The sequence below is a fragment of the Cervus elaphus genome, chromosome 17, assembly GCF_910594005.1.
Source record: "Cervus elaphus chromosome 17, mCerEla1.1, whole genome shotgun sequence".
NCBI lineage: Eukaryota > Metazoa > Chordata > Mammalia > Artiodactyla > Cervidae > Cervus > Cervus elaphus.
Genome location: NC_057831.1, coordinates 20,469,911 through 20,478,571, shown reverse-complemented (window position 1 = coordinate 20,478,571; position 8,661 = coordinate 20,469,911). Strand labels below are relative to the sequence as shown.

Here is an 8,661-nt window from a genome sequence, read left to right as displayed (position 1 = left end):
TGTTCATTGGAAGGACTGATGCTGAAGCTGAAACTCCAGTACTTTGGCCACCTGATGCGAAGAGTTGACTCATTGGAAAAGTCCCTGATGCTGGGAGGGATTGGTGGCAGGAGGAGAAGGGGACGACAGAGGATGAGATGGCTGGATGGTATCACTGACTCGATGGACATGAGTTTGAGTAAACTCTGGGAGTTGGTGATGGACAGGGAGGCCTGGCGTGCTGTGAATCATGGGGTCGCAAAGAGTCAGACACGACTGAGCGACTGAACTAAACTGAACTGAACTGAGCCACCTGAGAAGCCCCAAAGGTGAGAAATATATATATAGTGTTTAAACAGAACAGATACTAATTATCTCACAATAACTATCATTTGTTAAATACTGTGCATCAGCTATTGTGGTCAAGTGATTTATATACATTATTTTACTCAATCTTTGCAATTTTCTATGACTTAAATACTATTTTTCCCCAAAATTACAAATGGCAACTTCAGGTACCCAAAGTCACATAACTTCTATGGGACAGAGCCCAGATTCAAAGCAAAACATGCCTGATTTCAAAGCCCTAACTTTAAACCATGCTATCAGTATCAGTGTATAGCTAATGAACAATTATCTGCATGTTCTAATAAGATGATCAAGGTTATGATACAGAGAATTTCATTCCTATCATGAAGCATATGTTAGTTTGGAAAGAAATTCCTGAGATGATAATTGTAAAAACTATTTAACAAACATGGAACAAAATGTCAAATGTAAAAAGAATAATATAATAAACCTATATCTTGTGTTTACAGTTATATCAAAACTCTGTATGCGTATAGACAAAATCCTGGTATAGAAGTTTAAAAGAAAAATAGTTTTCTTGGAATGAAACAAGTCATAGTTAATTTTTTATTTAAAATTTTTAGTGTTGAAATTTTGCCATTAAGATTTTTATAAATTAAATTAGAAATTAAAGCTATTAAACTAATTCAGTGAAAGAAATATAAAGCTTGGTGCTGGAAACCAATCATTCTCAAATGAAAATTACAACTTGTTTTAAACAGGAGATCGCTTTGGGAGGTTAGGACATAATGGAAACTCTCAAGCTGACAAAGTTTAGCCTATGAGGGTGAATTTTCAATTGTTTTACTAGAAAATGTTTATTTTTCCTCTTCAGAAATTTGCATTAAAGTTGCCATTTCAGAAGATAAGAATGTTTATAGAATAGGGTCTCACCCTGCTCCCTCCCACTTTTCATGTCTCCCTGTGTCCCACCCAACTCCATTTTGACAAATAAGCACCTTTCTTTCTTACCACACCTCTTATCTAGAAACTATACTTGACTTCTAGGCCTCACAAAGGAACAAGAGCTTTTTCCAAAGGAAGAGGGAAATGGTGTGAATTTTTTTTTTTTTTAGGCCATAACAGTTTCTTGAGCGTGAGAACTGCTTCATGGTTCTACTTACTTGGCAGAGATATAGTTCAAAGCTCTCAATGAAGCTGGAATTTGAATCCAAAGGTACAAATACAATTTACCGTTTTGCTTTTCCATAGGGATAGTGAAAAACTAAATCTTCTTATCCTTCTGTTTTTAACTGACCCACCTAATTGAGTTGCTCTCTATTGTCTCTGCAATTATTCTGCCTTACGCCTACTCCTCTGAGAAGGTCTAAGCACCAGGTACGGTCTAGCATATCTCCCGCACTTCTTTCTGATTCATCTACAGCCAAATCTGTACATGCAAATAGTACTTACTGCTGGAACAGTGTGTTTTAATAGATATTATGCACACTGGTAAAACGTGTGCAAAAATAAAAGTTGTAGAAAACAGTTGAATTGTTTTTTGAGAAACATATGGGTATGTAGATAAAAGTAATGGTAATGAATTACTTGTGGAAGAGATAGGTTTCTAAACAAGCTTTAGAAAGATTATGTGCTCAGATTGCATTGAAAGTTTAAGTTTTTGCTTTATTTTAAAGAAACTCAAACTGAAGATTTTAGAACGAGTGCAATAAACCTATTATTTACCATACATTCAAAGAATGGCTTAGACTCTACATAAAAACATTTGCTTATGAAGGTACACATATTTTAAGTTAAAACAGAAATCTTTAAGGTATGTAATTTTAATTATGATTCCCCAGTGTAACTGACTTTTAAGAAAATTTTTAACTGACCAATTCCCAGTTTTGTAGATAAGGGATTGAGAGAGTTTTGACTGTATCAGTATCGCCTTGTATTTCAGTTGTAAAGGAACAGCACGGTCAGTGGCAAAATCAGAAGTAAAGAGTTTGCTATTTTGAAAGATCCCTAATAATTTCGAACTTCTTTGAGAGTTTTATTTATTTACTTTTGCTTCTATTCCATTTTCTGCTTAAAATACTAAGTCTGTTTTATTCCTCCTTGTTCATTAATTCAAACTGCCCTTCTTCTATGGTAGAGACTAGTTGTTGAACAAATATGTATTCTCCCCATTCTTTTTCAAACTGGCCCAGAGTTTCCAGCGGCACATACTGCCCTATAGTTAAAAGAAAGATCATATTTCCCAACCTTTATTGCTGCTGGGTGTGACCAGGTATATTAGTTTTTATGGCTGTTGTAACAAATTGGCACAAATGTAGTAGCTGAGAATAACACAAATTTGTTATATCCTGGTTCTGCCTTTCAGAAGGCTGAACTTTGTTACTCTACTCCAGATTTTACAAAGCAAAAATCGAGGTGTCACAGTAACTGTGTTCTCATTTGAAAGGCTCTGGGGAAGGATTCATACCCAGACTCACTCAGGTTGTTGGCAGGATCTAATTCCTTGGTTTTGTAGGACCAGAACCCTGTTTTCTTGCCTGCTGTCAGCTTCAGGCTGCTCTTTGCACCTTGAGGCCTCTCACTGGTCATTGCGTGTGGGTCCCTGCATCTCAGGGCCAATAGAGGTGTTGTGTTTAGAACCATGCTGGGAATGTCTGATTTCCCCTTATACCCTGGCCTGCTTTTGCCTCCAGCTGGAGAAAGTGCTTCACTTTTTACTGGCTCATATGATTAAGTCAGCCCCACCTGAATACTCTCACTATTTTAAGATCTGTAACCTTAATTACATTGGCAAAGTCCCATTTGCCATTTAACATAGTCACATATTGCAGGGATTGGGGGTAGACATTTTGGGGGAGCCATTCCATCTACCAGAGTTGGTGATTATGGAGTTCTGGCTGATGAATGGAAATGGAGATGTTGTGTAGGACTCATGGAAGTTCCCTTTGAGAAGAGATTCCTTTTTCATTCTGTGCTCATTCTGCTGCTGAGAGAGCAAGGCAGCCTCCTTGAAGCTGGAGTCAAAGACCACACCCCAGGGATGGGAGAGGGGAAACTGGAAGGGGCTGAATACTTTTGAAAAGTTATTTTGTTAGTCCAGTTTGGCTCTGTGTTTCTTTCACATGAGAGAGAAATAATTTCTCCTTAAATCCCTGTTATTCAAATTTTTCTGTTATATGTCATTGAACCTACTACTGAAGAATATGCCCTCCAAACTTTGCAACATTTTCTTAGCTCATTACAGTATCTAGCACAGATTGACAAAATTAAATGTATTTGGCTTCCGAATTCATTGCGATTCATGGGGTCGCAAAGAGTCGGATATGACTGAGCGACTGAACTGAACTGAACTGAATATGAGTAATAGATATTATCCAAGATTTTTGTAAATTATAGATAAGAAAAATAGTTGGATGCTGTCACCCACTCAAACAGGAGTTTGAGCAAACTCTGGGAGAAAGTGAAGGACAGGGAAGCCTGGTGTGCTGCCGTCCATGGGGTCGCAAAGAGTCAGACACACCTAAGCAACTGAACAATAGCAACAAGGTTTTTGAAATTACATATTTATATATAGTTATAAAAATATTTATTACTTATGAAATAAATTCACTTTTCTTAGTAATAGCTAATTCTTTTTTTCCCTGTGTTCAAAATGTCATTCCATGCATTTCAGTTCAGTTATTTTTCCATTAGAGTCAAAAAGAGAGGAAAGTTTGACTCCACGTCTGAAGCTGAAACTAACAGGAAGTACCCCATTTTAATCTTAAAGGACACATTCAAAGTTTAAGAAAGAAATACTAAGACTTAATGAACTACACATTATCATAAATCTTATTTAATCAACTGCTTTCCATATTATCTTAAAATACTTTCTTATAAGATAAACCTTAAAAGAATGTGAATTATCCCCAATTAAACAACACATACTATACATTTGTCTTGTTTATTTTGGAAACTTCGATAGCTTTCAGAAATTCAGACCTTCTTCAAGATGGATTATGTAGGAAATTTCTGATGGTATTTCCATAGGCTTATATGGATATATATTTGTAAATTATAGATAAGAAAAAAGAATTGTTTCTTAAATTTAGACCCTGATGACAAATAATTTTTTAAAATATTGCTGCATTACTTTGCCATTTCAATTAAATGTTATTTTAAACATTAATCATAAACAGCATTTTAAGGATGTTTGCTTTTTATTTTTTATTATCTTATTAAATAAACTTTTAATTTTTAAAAAAATAAGTATTTGTATTAAATATTTAAGAGTATTTTTGGGGATTAAAACTTCCTTGAGCATCTGATCAATGCTTAGCTCATCTGCCCAGAAAAATGTCCACATATTCTCACATGAACACTTTTTAAGCAATTAAATGAAATGTTCATAGTGTCTATGAAATCTAACCATAAAACCTTTATGTAAAAATCTGGAGAGTACATAAGAACCCTTAATATAAATGTGATTTGTCTTTGGAGGAGACTTACACAGAAATTTATAAAATATATGGCATGTTTTTTCCCAACATAGGAGATTACTAAGCTATTAACCATTAATACATGGTGTTTTATTAGTGCTCTTGTAGGAGTCTTCAGCATTCTGAGCTACCAAAAAGGTTAACCAATTAAACAAGATAGACATTTATTCATATGCAACTTGCGCCTGCCTTCTCTCTTTTTAAGATTCTGTCCCTCTGTCCAACCAACAAAGAAAGAGGCTAACATATTCCACAGCAGTATCTTTCTACAACAACAGAAAGGGAGTAGTAAATAAATATATTTTCCTTTGGGCCCAAATAAGCCCAATGACCACAGAAGTTATTGTTTTTAATTGTAAAAATAATGCTGGAGACCTTTTTTGTCTTCATTTAGCTTTAGAGCATCTTCTCTCAGCAAAGTACTTCTAACTTTATTTTTTCTGAAATGATCATGAGTTTTTGATATTGAATTTATACTTTCTGACTAATAGCTCTAGTTTTGTGTAGTTTTTTGGATTTATCTTTGGCCACAGTGGCACCTCTTTGTAGTTTATATAGTTTTGTGTGCTCATTAGAGATCACCATGTTTAGGCAAGGAAGTTTGTTTAGATCAATACTTCTTAAACTTTTTCGTATCAGGATCTCTTTACACTCTTAACACTATCGAAGATGAGTGAGACTTCCCGTATTAAACAAATTAAAAAATACTGTTGTAAAATAATGTACCAATTTTTTGTGTTTACAAGTAAGCAAAAGGAAAACTCTGAGATTTTTATGAATGATAATATTCTGATAATAATGTTACAGAGATTATAGAAGAAATAAATAAAGTGAAGAAAGCTAGTACGGGCACTGAAGTACTGAGAAAATACTGAATTAATATCTGAAAATGCACTCAAAAGCAACCATCTAAGAAAAGTTTTTAAAAAAGAATGCACAGCGATTCATTTCATTAGCTAGCACAGCAATGATATTATTACATGTATAGTTTCTCTAAACTACATTGTACACATAAGCAAATACAAAATTAAATAAAGTCTTATGGTGGTTTAGTAGCTAAGATGTGTCTGACTCTTGCAACATCATGGACTATAGCCCACCAGGCTCCTCTGTCCATGGGGTTGCCAGGAAAGAATACTGATGTGTATTGCCATTTCCTCCTTCAGGGGATCTTCCTGACTCAGGAATTGAATCTGCGTCTCCTGCGTTGCAGGAGGTCTCTTGCATTGCAAGTGGATACTTTACCAACTGAGCCACCAGGAAAGCCCATAAATAATGTCTTAGTGTTATTAGGAAAAATAGTTTCGGTTTTGTAGCTGCTGCTGCTAAGTCGCTTCAGTCGTGTCTGATTCTGTGCGACCCCATAGACAGCAGCCCACCAGGCTCCCCCATCCCTGGGATTCTCCAGGCAAGAACACTGGAGTGGGTTGCCATTTCCTCCTCCAATGCATCAAAGTGAAAAGTGAAAGTGAAGTCGCTCAGTCGTGTCTGACTCGTAGCGACGCCATGGACTGCAGCCCACCAGGCTCTTCTGTCCATGGGATTTTCCAGGCAAGAGTACTGGAGTGGGGTGCCATTGCCTTCTCCGGGTTTTGTGGCTACATGAATGCAATTCAGGGACCCCTCAGTGATTATGGACCATGCTTTGAGAACCACTAGCTTAGACGTTATCTCTCTTTAGATGATATATAATGTAATTATATAAAATTGTAGGGACAGATTATTAGTTTTAGGAATCTCCCATCTTTTTTGAGCGATATTTTCCTTGAAAATCTAAAGCCATAAGATCCTATTTTTTCCCCCTTCTCCTTACCTGTTTTAAATCAACTTTCATAAAGTTTAGGGTAGAAAATAATCATATACTTGGAATTGCTGAGAATCTTAATTAAAAGAAATTTTAACATGTTCCATAGCATTCCTGATGGTGACCCAGAATTTCTGCTTGAATATCTCTGTGCCTGTGTCACCACCTGAGGGTTCATATCCCTTGCTATTGTGAATATGGTGAGTTTTTCATCACCTTCTTAATTTCATAAACTAAGCTATACAGTGATGGTTGTGGAAATAACCTTGCATCTTGGCTGCTAGCATGGAGTTCTTTTTGTTTTTAGCTTAAAACTGCTATGGAAATAACCTTGCATCTTGGCTGCTAGCATGGAGTTCTTTTTGTTTTTAGCTTAAAACTGCTATTTTATAGTTAATATTTAGAATTGTGTATCAAGGATAACTACAAAAAAAAAAAAACTTCATAGGTTTTCTCATCAGCAGTGTTACAATAAATACACAGAGGATATTTTTAGAAAATGTGTTGGAAATGTGTAATATAGCTCTTTCCACCTGCCCTCATGAGCAAGTCTCTGCTTCATAACTTCTTAGGAAAAGACTACTTTACCTTAGTAGGAATCTATGTCTCAGAGAGATGTACCATCAGACAGCTTGAGTTCAGCAAGTGGTTAGCTATTTGTTTAGTATTTAGTGATATTGAGCGTCTTTTCATGTGCCTTTTGGCCAACTGTATGACTTCTTTAAAGAGATGTCTCTTTAGATCTTCTATGTATTTTTTAATTGGGTTTATTTTTTTTAATGAGCTACATGAGCTGTTTGTATATTCTGGAGCTTAATCCCTTGTTGGTTGTTTCATTTGCAAATATTTTCTCCCACTCTATGGGTTGTCTTTGTTTTGCTTATGGTTTCCTTTGCCATGCAGGAGCTTTTAAGTTTAATTAGGTCCCTTTTGCTTATATTTTTATTTTCATTTATCTCAGAGGTGGGTCCAAAAAGATGTTATGGCAATTTATATGTTTTCCTCTAATAGTTTTATAGTGTCCAGTCTTGCATTTAGGTCTTTGATCCATTTTGAGTTTGTTTTTGTGTGTGTTGTTAAGAGACTGTCCTAATTTAATTTTTTTTCTTTTTCTTTTTTTGTGCACAGAGCAGCCCACTTTTCCCACCACCATTTATTGAAGAGACTGTCTTTTCTCCAATGTACACTCTTGCCTCCTTTGTCAAAGATTATTTGAACGTAGGTATGTGAGTTTATTTCTGGGCTTTCTATCCTACTCCATAAATCAATATTTCTGTTTTGTGTCAGTATTGTGCTATTTTGATTACTGTAGCTTTGTAGTATAGTCTGAAGTCAGAGATTCCTCCAGCCCATTTTTCTTTCTCAAGATCTTTTCATGTATTTGGGGACTTTTGTATGTCCATCTAAATTTTACAACTTTTTGTTCTAGTTCTATGAAAAATGACATTGGTGATTTGATAGTGATTGCATTGGGTAGATTACCTTGGGAAGTATATTTTTAACAATGTTGATTTTTCTAATTCAAGTACATGGTTTATCCTTTTATCTATGTCATGTCCAGCTTCTTTCACCAGCTTCTTATAGTTTTCAGAGTAGAGGTCTTTTGTATACTTAGGTAGGTTTATTCCTAGGTATATTTTATTCTTTTTGATGTGATGGCAAATGGCATTGCTTCCTTAATTTTTCTCTCTGATCTTTTGTTTTTGGTGTATAGGAATGCAAAATATTTCTGTGTATTAATTTTAAATCCTGAAACTTCATTGATGAGCTCTGATAATTTTCTGGTAGACTCTAGGATTTTTAATGCATAGTATCATGCCATCTTCAAACACTGACAGTTCTACTTCTTCTTTTCCAATTTGGATTACTTTTATTTCTTTAATTCTCTGATTACCACGGCTAGAACTTCCAAAGGCTTCCCTGGTGGCTCAGAGAGTAAAACTTCCAAAACTGTGTTCAATAAAAGTGGTGACAATGAACATCCTTGCTTTGTTCCTGATCTTAGAAGGAATGCTTTCAACTTTTCACCATTGAGAATGATGTTGGCTGTGGGTTTGTTGTGTATAGCCTTTATTACGTCGAGGTAATTTC

General features: G+C 35.4%; 1 long non-coding RNA gene across 1 annotated transcript; it reads left to right on the top strand.

The window, feature by feature from the left end:
- The first annotated feature begins 248 nt into the window (after nt 1-248).
- On the top strand, nt 249-7,792 carry LOC122673399. The gene is made up of 4 exons (XR_006334675.1): nt 249-308; nt 1,404-1,504; nt 6,680-6,770; nt 7,699-7,792. It is a non-coding gene; the product is annotated as an uncharacterized LOC122673399 (long non-coding RNA).
- The last annotated feature ends 869 nt before the right edge of the window (nt 7,793-8,661 follow it).